General features: G+C 49.5%; 1 protein-coding gene across 1 annotated transcript in view; it reads left to right on the top strand.

The window, feature by feature from the left end:
- The window catches only part of LOC139558983 (BOLA class I histocompatibility antigen, alpha chain BL3-7-like), a 220,857-nt gene that overhangs the window by 164,015 nt on the left and 43,146 nt on the right, over nt 1-13,696 (top strand). The window lies entirely within an intron of this gene.

The raw sequence follows: 13,696 nt of genomic DNA, 5'->3' as shown, positions 1-13,696 counted from the left end.
TGTGCACGGGGGCATTGTAATGCTTGAAACTGGACAGGGCCTTCCCTAAACTGTTGCCACAAAGTTGGTGGTACAGAATCTTCTAGAATGTCATTGTATGCTGTAGAGTTAAGATTGCTCTTCACTGGAACTAAGGGTCCTAGCCTGAACCAAAACAGCCCCAGACCATTATTCCTCCTCCACCAACCTTTACAGTTGGCACTATGCATTGAGGCAGGTAACGTTCTCCTGGCATCCACCAAACCCAGATTTGTCCGTCAGACTGCCAGATGCTGAAGCGGGATTCATCACTCCAGAGAACGAATTTCCACTGCTTCAGAGTTCAATTGCTGCGAGCTTTACGCCACTCCAGGCGACGCTTGGCATTGTGCATGGGGATCTTAGGCATGTGTGCCTGTGCTCAGCCATGGAAACCCATTTCATGAAACTCCCGATGAACAGTTCTTGTGCTGAAGTTGCTTCCAGGCTGTTTCCATTTCACAATTACAGCACTTACAGTTGACCGGGGCATCTCTAGCAAGGCAGAACTTTGGTGAACTGACTTGTTGGAAAGTTGGTATCCTATGACGGTGCCACGTTGAAAGTCACTGAGCTCTTCTGTAAGGCCATTCTACTGCCAATATTTGTCTATGGAGATGACTGTGTGCTCCAATTTGTACACCTGTCAGCAACGGGTGTGGCTGAAATAGCCAAATCCACTAATTTGAAGGGGTCATAATATGTCATAACAGGTGACATAACTTGTCATAACCTGTCATAATATGGTCATAACACTGTCATGACCCATATATTTATACCTGTCACGATCGTGTGGAGGAGAGACGGACCAAAACGCAGCATGAGGAAAATAAGCCATCTTCTTTTAATTAAACGAACGAAGATGAACATGAAACGAAAACACTATTACAAACAAACAAAACAACAAATGATCGTGAAGCTAAATAACGCAAGTGCCCAGACAAGCAACAAACGTTAAACAAGACAACTACCCACAAAAGCCTACTGCCTATGGCTACCTTAAATATGTCTCCCAATCAGAGACAAATGAATGACAGCTGTCTCTGATTGAGACCCAATCTAGGCAGCCATAGACATAACTAGACAACCTAACAATACTCTATCCCATACACATACAACACCCATAGACTAACCAAAACACACACAACATACAATGCCCACCCCAACTCACGCCCTGACCAACTAAACATAATCAAAATAACATAAAAATAGGTCAGGAACGTGACATAACCCCCCCCTCAAGGTGGGTACTCCGAACGCACCACCAAAAGTCTAGGGGAGGGTCTGGGTGGGCATCTGTCCACGGTGGTGGCTCCGGCTCTGGACGCTGTCCCCACACCACCATAGTCACTCCCCGCTTCCGTATCCCCCCCCCAATGACCACCCTCCAACTAAACCCACCTAACTGAAGGGGCAGCATCGGGATAAGGGGCAGCACCGGGATAAGGGGCAACACCGGGATGAGGGACGACAGCTCCGGGCTGAGGGACGGCAGCTCCGGACTGGCTGGCGGATCCTGGCTGGCTGGCTCTGGCTGGTCATGGCTGGCTGACGGCTCTGGCTGGTCATGGCTGGCTGACGGCTCTGGCTGGTCATGGCTGGCTGACGGCTCTGGCTGGTCATGGCTGGCTGAAGGCTCTGGCTGGTCATGGCTGGCTGAAGGCTCTGGCTGATCCAGTCTGGCGGAAGGCTCTGGCTGATCCGGTCTGGCGGAAGGCTCTGGCTGATCCGGTCTGGCGGAAGGCTCTGGCTGATCCGGTCTGGCGGAAGGCTCTGGCTGATCCGGTCTGGCGGAAGGCTCTGGCTGATCCGGTCTGGCGGAAGGCTCTGGCTGATCCGGTCTGGCGGAAGGCTCTGGCTGATCCGGTCTGGCGGAAGGCTCTGGCTGATCCGGTCTGGCGGAAGGCTCTGGCTGATCCGGTCTGGCGGAAGGCTCTAGCGGCTCCTGTCTGGCGGACGGCTCTAGCGGCTCCTGTCTGGCGGACGGCTCTGTAGGCTCATGGCAGACGGGCGGCTTTGCAGGCTCATGGCAGACGGGCGGCTTTGCAGGCTCATGGCAGACGGACAGTTCAGACGGCGTATGGCAGACGGGCAGTTCAGACGCCGCTGGGCAGACGGGCAGTTCAGGTGCCGCTGGGCAGACGGGCAGTTCAGGCGCCGCTGGGCAGACGGGCAGTTCAGGCGCCGCTGGGCAGACGGGCAGTTCAGGCGCCGCTGGGCAGACGGGCAGTTCAGGCGCCGCTGGGCAGACGGGCAGTTCAGGCGCCGCTGGGCAGACGGGCAGTTCAGGCGCCGCTGGGCAGACGGGCAGTTCAGGCGCCGCTGGGCAGACGGCAGACTCTGGCCGGCTGAGACGCACTGTAGGCCTGGTGCGTGGTACCGGAACTGGAGGTACCGGGCTAAGGACACGCACCTCAGGGCGAGTGCGGGGAGAAGGAACAGTGCGTCCAGGGCTCTGGAGACGCACAGGAGGCTTGGTGCGTGGTGCCGGAACTGGAGGCACTGGGCTGGAGACACGCACCATAGGGAGAGTGCGTGGAAGAGGAACAGGGCTCTGGAGATGCACTGGAAGCCTGGTGCGTGGTGTAGGCACTGGTGGTACTGGACTGGGGTGGGAAGGTGGCGCCGGATATACCGGACCGTGAAGGAGGACACGTGCTCTTGAGCACCGAGCCTCCCCAACCTTACCAGGTTGAATGGTCCCCGTAGCCCTGCCAGTGCGGCGAGGTGGAATAGCCCGCACTGGGCTATGCAGGCGAACCGGGGACACCACCTGTAAGGCTGGTGCCATGTACACCGGCCCGAGGAGACGTACTGGAGGCCAGATACGTTGGGCCGGCTTCATGGCATCCGGCTCGATGCCCAACCTAGCCCTCCCAGTGCGGCAAGGTGGAATAGCCCGCACTGGGCTAAGCACGCGTACTGGGGACACCGTGCGCTTTACCGCATAACACGGTGTCTGACCAGTACGACGCCCTCTTACTCCACGGTAAGCCCGGGGAGTTGGCTCAGGTATCCAACCCGGCTTCGCCACACTCCCCTTTAGCCCCCCCCCCCCAAGAAATTTTTTGGGTGAGCCTCTCGGGCTTCCAGCCTCTCTTACGTGCTGCCTCCTCATACCAGCGCTCCTGGGCTGTGGCTGCCTTCTTCTCCTCCCTCAAGCGGCGATTCACACCAACCTTAGCCCAGGGTCCTTCTCCATTGAAAATTTGCTCCCAACTCCATTCCTCTTCTCTCCATTGCTTTAGTTCCTTCCCTCCTTCCTCAATCCGCTTGGTCCTGTTGTGGTGGGTAGTTCTGTCACGATCGTGTGGAGGAGAGACGGACCAAAACGCAGCATGAGGAAAATAAGCCATCTTCTTTTAATTAAACGAACGAAGATGAACATGAAACGAAAACACTATTACAAACAAACAAAACAACAAATGATCGTGAAGCTAAATAACGCAAGTGCCCAGACAAGCAACAAACGTTAAACAAGACAACTACCCACAAAAGCCTACTGCCTATGGCTACCTTAAATATGGCTCCCAATCAGAGACAAATGAATGACAGCTGTCTCTGATTGAGACCCAATCTAGGCAGCCATAGACATAACTAGACAACCTAACAATACTCTATCCCATACACATACAACACCCATAGACTAACCAAAACACACACAACATACAATGCCCACCCCAACTCACGCCCTGACCAACTAAACATAATCAAAATAACATAAAAATAGGTCAGGAACGTGACAATACCTGTTGTGACACATATTGTGTTATTTTATGGCTGGTTATGACACCTACATAAGAAGTTTCCTTTCGTTTTGAAGTCTATCTCTTAAATCCTTTGTTTTTGTTGTAATGTAATTTTTAAACAGTCATGTTTTTTTCATAAAATTTTAATAACTTGTAGAAAATACACTTCATTACACTATCATGAAGCATTATGACCATCCTGTGTCACTTTACTTGCACTGCGACTTACAAATTGGTGCATTCACCTTATGATATCCAGTGGAACAACCACTTTACAATAGTGCATCTAACTCTTTTAAGGGGGGGGTTAGAAGGATTACTTTATCCTATCCTAGGTATTCCTTAAAGAGGTGGGGTTTCAGGTGTCTCCGGAAGGTGGTGATTGACTCCGCTGACCTGGCGTCGTGAGGGAGTTTGTTCCACCATTGGGGTGCCAGAGCAGCGAACAGTTTTGACTGGGCTGAGCGGGAACTGTACTTCCTCAGAGGTAGGGAGGCGAGCAGGCCAGAGGTGGATGAACGCAGTGCCCTTGTTTGGGTGTAGGGCCTGATCAGAGCCTGAAGGTACGGAGGTGCCGTTCCCCTCACAGCTCCGTAGGCAAGCACCATGGTCTTGTAGCGGATGCGAGCTTCAACTGGAAGCCAGTGGAGAGAGCGGAGGAGCGGGGTGACGTGAGAGAACTTGGGAAAGTTGAACACCAGACGGGCTGCGGCGTTCTGGATGAGTTGTAGGGGTTTAATGGCACAGGCAGGGAGCCCAGCCAACAGCGAGTTGCAGTAATCCAGACGGGAGATGACAAGTGCCTGGATTAGGACCTGCGCCGCTTCCTGCGTGAGGCAGGGTCGTACTCTGCGAATGTTGTAGAGCATGAACCTACAGGAACGGGTCACCGCCTTGATGTTAGTTGAGAACGACAGGGTGTTGTCCAGGATCACGCCAAGGTTCTTAGCACTCTGGGAGGAGGACACAATGGAGTTGTCAACCGTGATGGCGAGATCATGGAACGGGCAGTCCTTCCCCGGGAGGAAGAGCAGCTCCGTCTTGCCGAGGTTCAGCTTGAGGTGGTGATCCGTCATCCACACTGATATGTCTGCCAGACATGCAGAGATGCGATTCACCACCTGGTTATCAGAGGGGGGAAAGGAGAAGATTAATTGTGAAAAATCTACCATGACAAAAATCTAAATGTTTTACAGGAACTGGATCTGATATTCGTGTTATAGGTTTTGAAATGAAAAAACAGATGGGTTTCTACAGAAAATTAGTTATTTGAAAACTATACCAGAAAAAAACTTTAAACTTTTGCTAACGTGTAACACTGATGTTGTTAGACGTTACAAACTAAGTTCTAAAGCTATGATGTGCCACACTGTCAACATCCTGGAATAAGGAGTATCACTAATGTCTTAATAATAGACAATATCAATAACTTCAGAGCTTTAGGATGATCTTTCTGCTACACAGGTATACTATCAAAAAATGGAAACCTGGAAAGCGTTTACATCAATGTAAAACTAGTGATAAAACTATAATGATGCCAACTTTTTAGACCCGAAAATTCCTGGGTTTTTGTGATCCGTACTCCATGGTGTTCAGTAATGCTCTACTATATCATTGTATAGCCATTTTATTCTTAACAATGGTGTACAAATTATTTTCTCAGATCTTTACAGTTTTATAACAGACACTTTGGAGGTAGCCTGAGAGCCAGTATGTTTGTCACTCTGATTTCAGAGGGGTTGGGTTAAATGTGGAAGACACATTTTAGCTGACTGCATTCAGTTGCGCAACTGACTGCCTGGCCATGCACGCCTCCAACTCAATCATCAAGTTTGCAGACGACACTACAGTGGTAGGCTTGATTACCAACAACGACGAGACGGCCTACAGGGAGGAGGTGAGGCCGTCTCGTCGTTGTTGGTAATCAAGCCTACCACTGTAGTGTCGTGTCAGGAAAATAACCTCTCACTCAACGTCAACAAAACAAAGTAGATGATCGTGGACTTCAGGAAACAGCAGAGGGAGCACCCCCTATCCACATTGACGGGACAGTAGTGGAGAAGGTGGAAAGTTTTAAGTTCCTCGGCGTACACATCACGGACAAACTGAAATGGTCCACCCACACAGACAGCGTGGTGAAGAACGCGACCCCAGGAGGCCGAAAGAAATTTGGCTTGTCACCGAAAACACTCACAAACTTTTACAGATGCACAATCAAGAGCATCCTGTCGGGCTGTATCACCGACTGGTACGGCAACTGCTCCGCCAACAACCGTAAGGCTCTCCAGAGGGTAGTGAGTTCTGCACAACGCATTACCGGGGGCAAACTACCTGCCCTCCAGGGCACCTACCGCACCCGATGTCACAGGAAGGCCAAAAAGATCATCAAGGACAACAACCACCCGAGCCACTGCCTGTTCACCCCGCTATCATCCAGAAGGCGAGGTCAGTACAGATGCATCAAAGCTGGGACCGAGAGACTGAAAAACAGCTTCTATCTCAAGGCCATCAGACTGTTAAACAGCCATCACTAACATTGAGTGGCTGCTGCCAACATACAGACTCAAATCACAAGCCACTTTAATAATAAAAAATTGGATGTAATAAATGTATCACTAGTCACTTTAAACAATGGCACTTTATATAATGTTTACATTCCCTACATTACTCATCTCATATGTATATAATGTACACTATACCATCTACTGCATCTTGCCTATGCCGCACGGCCATCGCTCATCCATATATTTATATGTACATATTCTTATTCATCCCCTACATTTGTGTGTATAAGGTAGTTGTTGTGAAATTGCAAGATTACTTGTTAGATATTACTGCACGGTCGGAACTAGAATCACAAGCACTTCGCTACACTTGCATTAACATCTGCTAACCATATGTATGTGACCAATAACATTTTATTTTATTTTGATTTGAGATATCTCCTTCCCCTTCCCTTTTCCTTTCCATTTCTGCTATCATGCCAAGGAGTTGGAAAGAGAGCAGAAACCGACTGGCACTCAGGCTATCTTTTGTGTGATTACATTTTCTATATAGTGTGAGCGGACCAACTAATTGGGCGTCACTCTAAAGTGGGAAGGTGGAACAAACGAGTCAGGAGTAGGTTTCTTGATTGAACACAGTTCTATATTGAGGGCATTTGGTCAACACAAACACTCCAACATAATCAATGAAAATCTTCTTCTCCAGATTAAACAGGAACACAATACGATTGTCTTTAAACTATAACAAAAGTCACCGGATTGTCAACGTCTTAATGGTTCTTCATAGATAGCGCCTCTCTCTCGGTGGCCATCTTCCAGAGCTAGTTCTTCATCCCATCTCTGCTGGTTCCATACTCTCTCTTATAGGGGAAGGAGAATATCTCATTAGTAGTGTCAGCTGTGCTTAATTGCCTCTGGTTACCTTGTCTCCCATGCCTTGTTGGGCTACCATCTGTGAGCCCAGCCTGCCCTCTGGTTGTCCTTCCACAATAGAGAATTCTTGGTTGGTGATTACAATCATAAATCTTTATTTATGAAAATCATCTTTGTGCTTCATATTGTTGTCAATGAGCTTTGAGGAGCCGCAATCAGGAGCCAAACAGAGAACATGCATCCTGGTCACATGCTGTAGTGCTGAAGAGACTAAATTCACTAGTGTTTGTTACGTTTCATACTAGACATCACACCTCATCAGATACCCTCCCCTTCATTCTTTGGTACATAGGCTATACTGTAGTCCTCACTGTGCTCCTCTCATCTAGTTACACTACATGACCTTTGACACCTCAGGCCAGTCACCAGCAGCAGGGCTGTTCAGCCACAGTTACTGTAATCACTAATCAGACATGTATGAAAAAGAAAACACACAACTACAACCGTCATGGCCAGGATTTGAATGACCGGTTGCCTACTGGAGGAAGACGAGTGAACTGGTGAATGCTATGTTAGAATTAGTGAAGCCTACGTATAACATATTTGTTTATATAACTATAAACAAGCTATACTGTTTTTTATTCATCAGTATCATAATTAAAACATCTCAATAATCAATTACATTTACTTGCACTTTCTATTTCAACTTACATTGCTCAGTTTACCCTGGTGCCTGATGACATTCTACATGACATTGCACATCAATTCCTCCTCTGGTGTATTTCCATGTCACCTACAACATCATACCCAGCAGTCACTCCTTATTCCATGATGTTGTATTTTTTATGTGTGGAATAACAAACATAACACCATAGCAAAAACTTTAACCCTGAATACTTTTTACAGACATTTTTTTTCTTCTAATGCCATTCAAATATGGCTTAATATGTTCTGTATATCCAGTCAACAGATAAAACCCATCTTAGTTCCTGTTGTATCTGCCACATCCCAGTTCTCTGTTAAAAAAAAATAAAGAAAAAAACTGACTATGCCAGAGGGAGTCTGTAGAAATTTCCACCAACCACTGATACAGGGTCAGATAATTATTTCACCATCCATGGTTCATATTAGGAGTAGAAGTAGAGTACTCAGATCCAAGATCTGTGGTGAGAGGCAACTTCTAATTTGAGCATGACCGAGACGGAGTAGGTTGAAGTTGCCCTAAGATGCTGAGCTTGGATCAGTTTAGCATTTTCCCCACTAATGGTTAAGGTTAGGAGTAGGGGAGGGGAAACTGACAGCGACAAAGACACCCAAAAGTCAAGTGACTCATCAGGTGATTTCTTTGAAACAGTAGTGAGGAGAGTAATAGGCTGTGGTTAAAACTCATAAAATACATTATTCTGACATTTCACATTCTTAAAATAAAGTGATGATCCTAACTGACCTAAGACAGAGCATTTTTACTAGGATTAAATGTAGATACAGTTGAAGTCGGAAGTTTACATACACCTTAGCCAACTACATTTAAGCTCAGTTTTTCACAATTCCTGACATTTAATCCTAGTAAAACTTCCCTGTCTTAGGTCAGTTAGGATCACCACTTTATTTTAAGAATGTGAACTTGGGTCAAACGTTTCGGGTAGCCTTCCACAAGTTTCCCACAATAAGTTGGATGTAACTGAGTCAGGTTAATAGGCCTCCTTGCTCGCACACGCTTTTTCAGTTCTGCCCACAAATTTTCTATAGGATTGAGGTCAGGGCTTTGTGATGGCCACTCCAATACCTTGACTTTGTTGTCCTTAAGCCATTTTGCCACAACTTTGGAAGTATGCTTGGGGTCATTGTCCATTTGGAAGACCCATTTGCGACCAAGCTTTAACTCCTTGACTGATGTCTTGAGATGTTGCCTCAATATATCCACATAATTTTCCTGCCTCATGATGCCATCTATTTTGTGAAGTGCACCAGTCCCTCCTGCAAAAAAGCACCCACACAACATGATGCTGCCACTCCCGTGCTTCACAGTTGGGATGGTGTTCTTTGGCTTGCAAGCCTCCCCCTTTTTCCTCCAAACATAACGATGGTCATTATAGCCAAACAGTTCTATTTTTGTTTCATCAGACCAGAGGACATTTCTCCAAAAAGTACGATCTTTGTCCCCATGTGCAGTTGCAAACCGTAGTCTGGCTTTTTTATGGCGGTTTAGGAGCAGTGGCTTCTTCCTTGCTGAGCGGCCTTTCAGGTTATGTCGATATCGGACTGGATATAGATACTTTTGTACCCGTTTCCTCCAGCATCTTCACAAGGTCCTTTGCTGTTGTTCTGGGATTGATTTGCACTTTTCGCACCAAAGTACGTTCATCTCTAGGAGACAGAACATGTCTCCTTCCTGAGAGGTCGTAATAGGTGCGTGTGTGTGGCAGGGAAGTCAGGCGCAGGAGAATCGAACTTGGTATAAACGGAGTCGTTTAATTAGTGCTTCACAAAACTCCAAAACCAAAATACAAAATAATAAAAAGTGGGTACAGAACCCATTGCGCACCAACACATAATTACACAAACATACAATTAAAAAATCTCCGACAAGGACATGAGGGGAAACAGAGGGTTAAATACACAACATGTAATTGATGGGATTGGAACCAGGTGTGAAGGAAGACAAGACTAAACCAATGGAAAATAAAAAAAATGGATCAGTGATGGCTAGAAGGTCGGTGATGTCGACCGCCCGAACAAGGAGAGGGACCGACTTCGGCGGCAGTCGTGACAATTCCCCCCCATGATGCGCGGCTCCAGCAGCGCATCAGCACCGACCTCGGGGTCGACCCGGAGGGCGAGGCGCAGGGCAATCCGGATGGAGACGGTGGAAATCTCGCAGCATGGAAGGATCCAACACGTCCTCCACCGGAACCCAGCATCTCTCCTCTGGACCATACCCCTCCCAGTCCACGAGGTACTGAAGGTTCCTCGCCCGACGTCTCAAATCCAGTATGGAACGAACGGAGTACGCCGGGGCCCCCTCGATGTCCAGAGGGGGTGGAGGAACCTCCCGCACCTCAGACTCCTGGAGTGGGCCAGCCACCACCGGCCTGAGGAGAGACACATGGAACGAGGGGTTAATGCGGTAATCGGGGGGAAGCTGTAACCTGTAACATACCTCGTTCACTCTCCTCAGGACTTTAAATAGCCCCAAAAACCGCCGACCCAGCTCCCGACAGGGCAGGCGGAGGGGCAGGTTTCGGGGCGAGAGCCAGACCCTGTCCCCCGGTGTTCATTGCGGTGACGGTCCGCGGCAACTTTCTGTCGCAGTACGGCGCACTGAAGGTGGACATGGGCGGCGTCCCATGTTTCCTCCGCGCATCGGAATCAGTCGTCCACCGCAGGAGCCTCGGTCTGACTCTGATGCCAAGGAGCCAGAACCGGCTGATACCTCAATACACACTGGAAGGGAGAAAGGTTAGGGACAAAAAAAAAAAGATCATATTACTCCAGTGCTAGCTTCCCTACACTGGCTTCCTGATTTCAAGGTTTTACTGTTAACCTACAAAGCGTTACATGGGCTCGCTCCTACCTATCTTTCCGAGTTGGTCCTGCCGTATATACCTACACGTACGCTACGGTCACAAGACGCAGGCCTCCTAATTGTCCCTAGAATTTCTAAGCAAACAGCTGGAGGCAGGGCTTTCTCCTATAGATCTCCATGTGAGAGATGCAGACTCGGTCTCAACCTTTAAGTCTTTACTGAAGACTTATCTCTTCAGTAGGTCATATGATTGAGTGTAGTCTGGCCCAGGAGTGTGAAGGTGAACGGAAAGGCTCTGGAGCAACGAACCGCCCTTGCTGTCTCTGCCTGGCCGGTTCCCCTTTCTCCACTGGGATTCTCTGCCTCTAACCCTATTACAGGGGCTGAGTCACTGGCTTACTAGTGCTCTTCCCTAGGAGGGGTGCGTCACTTGAGTGGGTTGAGTCACTGACGTGATCTTCCTGTCTGGGTTGGCGCTCCCCCTTGGTTTGTGCCGTGGCGGAGATCTTTGTGGGCTATACTCGGCCTTGTCTCAGGATGGTAAGTTGGTGGTTGAAGATATCCCTTTAGTGGTGTGGGGGCTGTGCTTTGGCAAAGTGGGTGGGGTTATATCCTTCCTGTTTGGCCCTGTCCGGGGGTATCATCGGATGTTGGCCAAAGTGTCTCCTGACCCCTCCTGTCTCAGCCTCCAGTATTTATGCTGCAGTAGTTTGTGTCGGGGGGCTAGGGTCAGTTTGTTATTTCTGGAGTACTTCTCCTGTCTTATCCGGTGTCCTGTGTGAATTTAAGTATGCTCTCTCTAATTCTCTCCTTCTCTCTTTCTTTCTCTCTCTCGGAGGACCCGAGCCCTAGGACCATGCCTCAGGACTACCTGGCATGATGACTCCTTGCTGTCCCCAGTTCACCTGGCCTTGCTGCTGTTCCAGTTTCAACTGTTCTGCCTGCAGCTATGGAACCCTGACCTGTCCACCGGACGTGCTACCTGTCCCAGACCTGCTGTTTTCAACTCTCTAGAGACCGCAGGAGCGGTAGAGATACTCTTAATGATCGGCTATGAAAAGCCAACTGACATTTACTCCTGAGGTGCTGACTTGCTACACCCTCAACAACTACTGTGATTATTATTATTTGACCATGCTGGTCATTTATGAACATTTGAACATCTTGGCCATGTTCTGTAATAATCTCCACCCGGCACAGCCAGAAGAGGAATGGACACCCCTCATAGCCTGGTTCCTCTCTAGGTTTCTTCCTAGGTTTTGGCCTCTCTAGGGAGTTTTTCCTAGCTTCTACACCTGCATTGCTTGCTGTTTGGGGTTTTAGGCTGGGTTTCTGTACAGCACTTTGAGATATCAGCTGATGTACGAAGGGCTATATAAATAAATTTGATTTGATTTGGCTAGTGGAGGAGTGGCGGAGCGAGTTCTGGGCCATCTTTGCCCAGGGCACGAACACCGCCCACTCCCCCGGCTGGTCCTGGCAATAAGACCTCAGAAACCTACCCACATCCTGGTTAACTCTCTCCACCTGCCCGTTACTCTCGGGGTGAAAACCTGAGGTAAGGCTGACCGAGACCCCCAGACATTCCCCGATCAGACACTATATCCTCAGGCACCCCGTAGTGACGGAAGACGTGTGTAAACAGGGCCTCCGCAGTTTGTAGGGCCGTAGGGAGACCGTGCAAAGGGAGGACACGACAGGACTTAGAAAAATGATCCACAACAACCAGGATCGTGGTGTTACCCTGTGAAGGTGGAAGATCGGTTAAGAAATCCACCGACAGGTGCGACCACGGCCGTTGTGGAACAGGTAAGGGTTGTAACTTACCTCTGGGCAGGTGTCTAGGAGCCTTGCACTGGGCGCACACCGAGCAGGAGGAAACATAAACACTCACGTCCTTAGCTAAAGTGGGCCACCAGTACTTCCCACTAAGACAGCGCACCGTCCGACCAATCCCAGGATGACCAGAGGGTGACGTGTGGGCCCAATAGATCAGCCGGTCGCAAACAGCAGACGGAACGTACAGATGCCCAGCTGGACACCGAGGGGGAGCGGGCTCTGCACGTGACGCCCGCTCAATGTCCGCGTCCAGCTTCCACACTACCGGCGCCACCAAAAAAGAGGCGGGGATTATGGGAGATGGATCCATGGGCCGCTCCTCTGTGTCATACAGTCGAGACAATACGTCTGCCTTAACGTTCTGGGAGCCTGGTCTGTAAGAAAGGGTAAACACAAAACGGTTGAAAAACATGGCCCACCTTGCCTGGCGAGGGTTCAGTCTCCTCGCCGCCCGGATGTACTCCAGATTGCGGTGGTCAGTCCAGATGAGAAAAGGGTGTCTAGCCCCCTCAAGCCAATGTCTCCACGCCTTCAGGGCCTTGACGACAGCCAACAACTCCCGGTCCCCCACGTCATAGTTTCGCTCCACCGGGCTGAGCTTCTTAGAGAAGAAGGCACAGGGGCGGAGCTTCGGTGGCGTACCCAGGCGCTGAGAGAGCACAGCTCCTATCCCAGTCTCGGACGCTTCCACCTCCACTATGAACGCCAAAGAGGGATCCGGATGGGCCAGCACGGGAGCAGAGGTAAACAAAGCCCTCAGGTGACTGAAAGCCCTGTCCGCCTCAGCTGTCCACTGCAAGCGCACCGGGCCCCCCTTCAGCAGTGAGGTAATGGAAGCCGCTACCTGACCAAAACCCCGGATAAACCTCCGGTAGTAGTTGGCAAACCCTAAGAATCGCTACACCTCCTTTACTGTGGTCGGCCAATTACTCACGGCTGCAATTCGGTCACTCTCCATCTCCACCCCTGACGTGGAAATGCGATACCCTAGGAAGGAGACGGACTGTTGGAAGAACAGGCATTTCTCAGCCTTGACGTACAGGTCATGCTCCAACAGGCGACCAAGCACTTTGCGCACCAGGGACACATATCCGGCGCGTGTAGCGGAGTATATCAAAATGTCATCAATATACACCACTACACCCTGCCCGTGCAGGTCCCTGAAAATCTCATCTACAAAAGCTTGG

This window comes from Salvelinus alpinus, chromosome 29 (assembly GCF_045679555.1).
Source record: "Salvelinus alpinus chromosome 29, SLU_Salpinus.1, whole genome shotgun sequence".
Lineage (NCBI taxonomy): Eukaryota > Metazoa > Chordata > Actinopteri > Salmoniformes > Salmonidae > Salvelinus > Salvelinus alpinus.
This window is presented reverse-complemented; position numbering and strand designations above follow the sequence as displayed.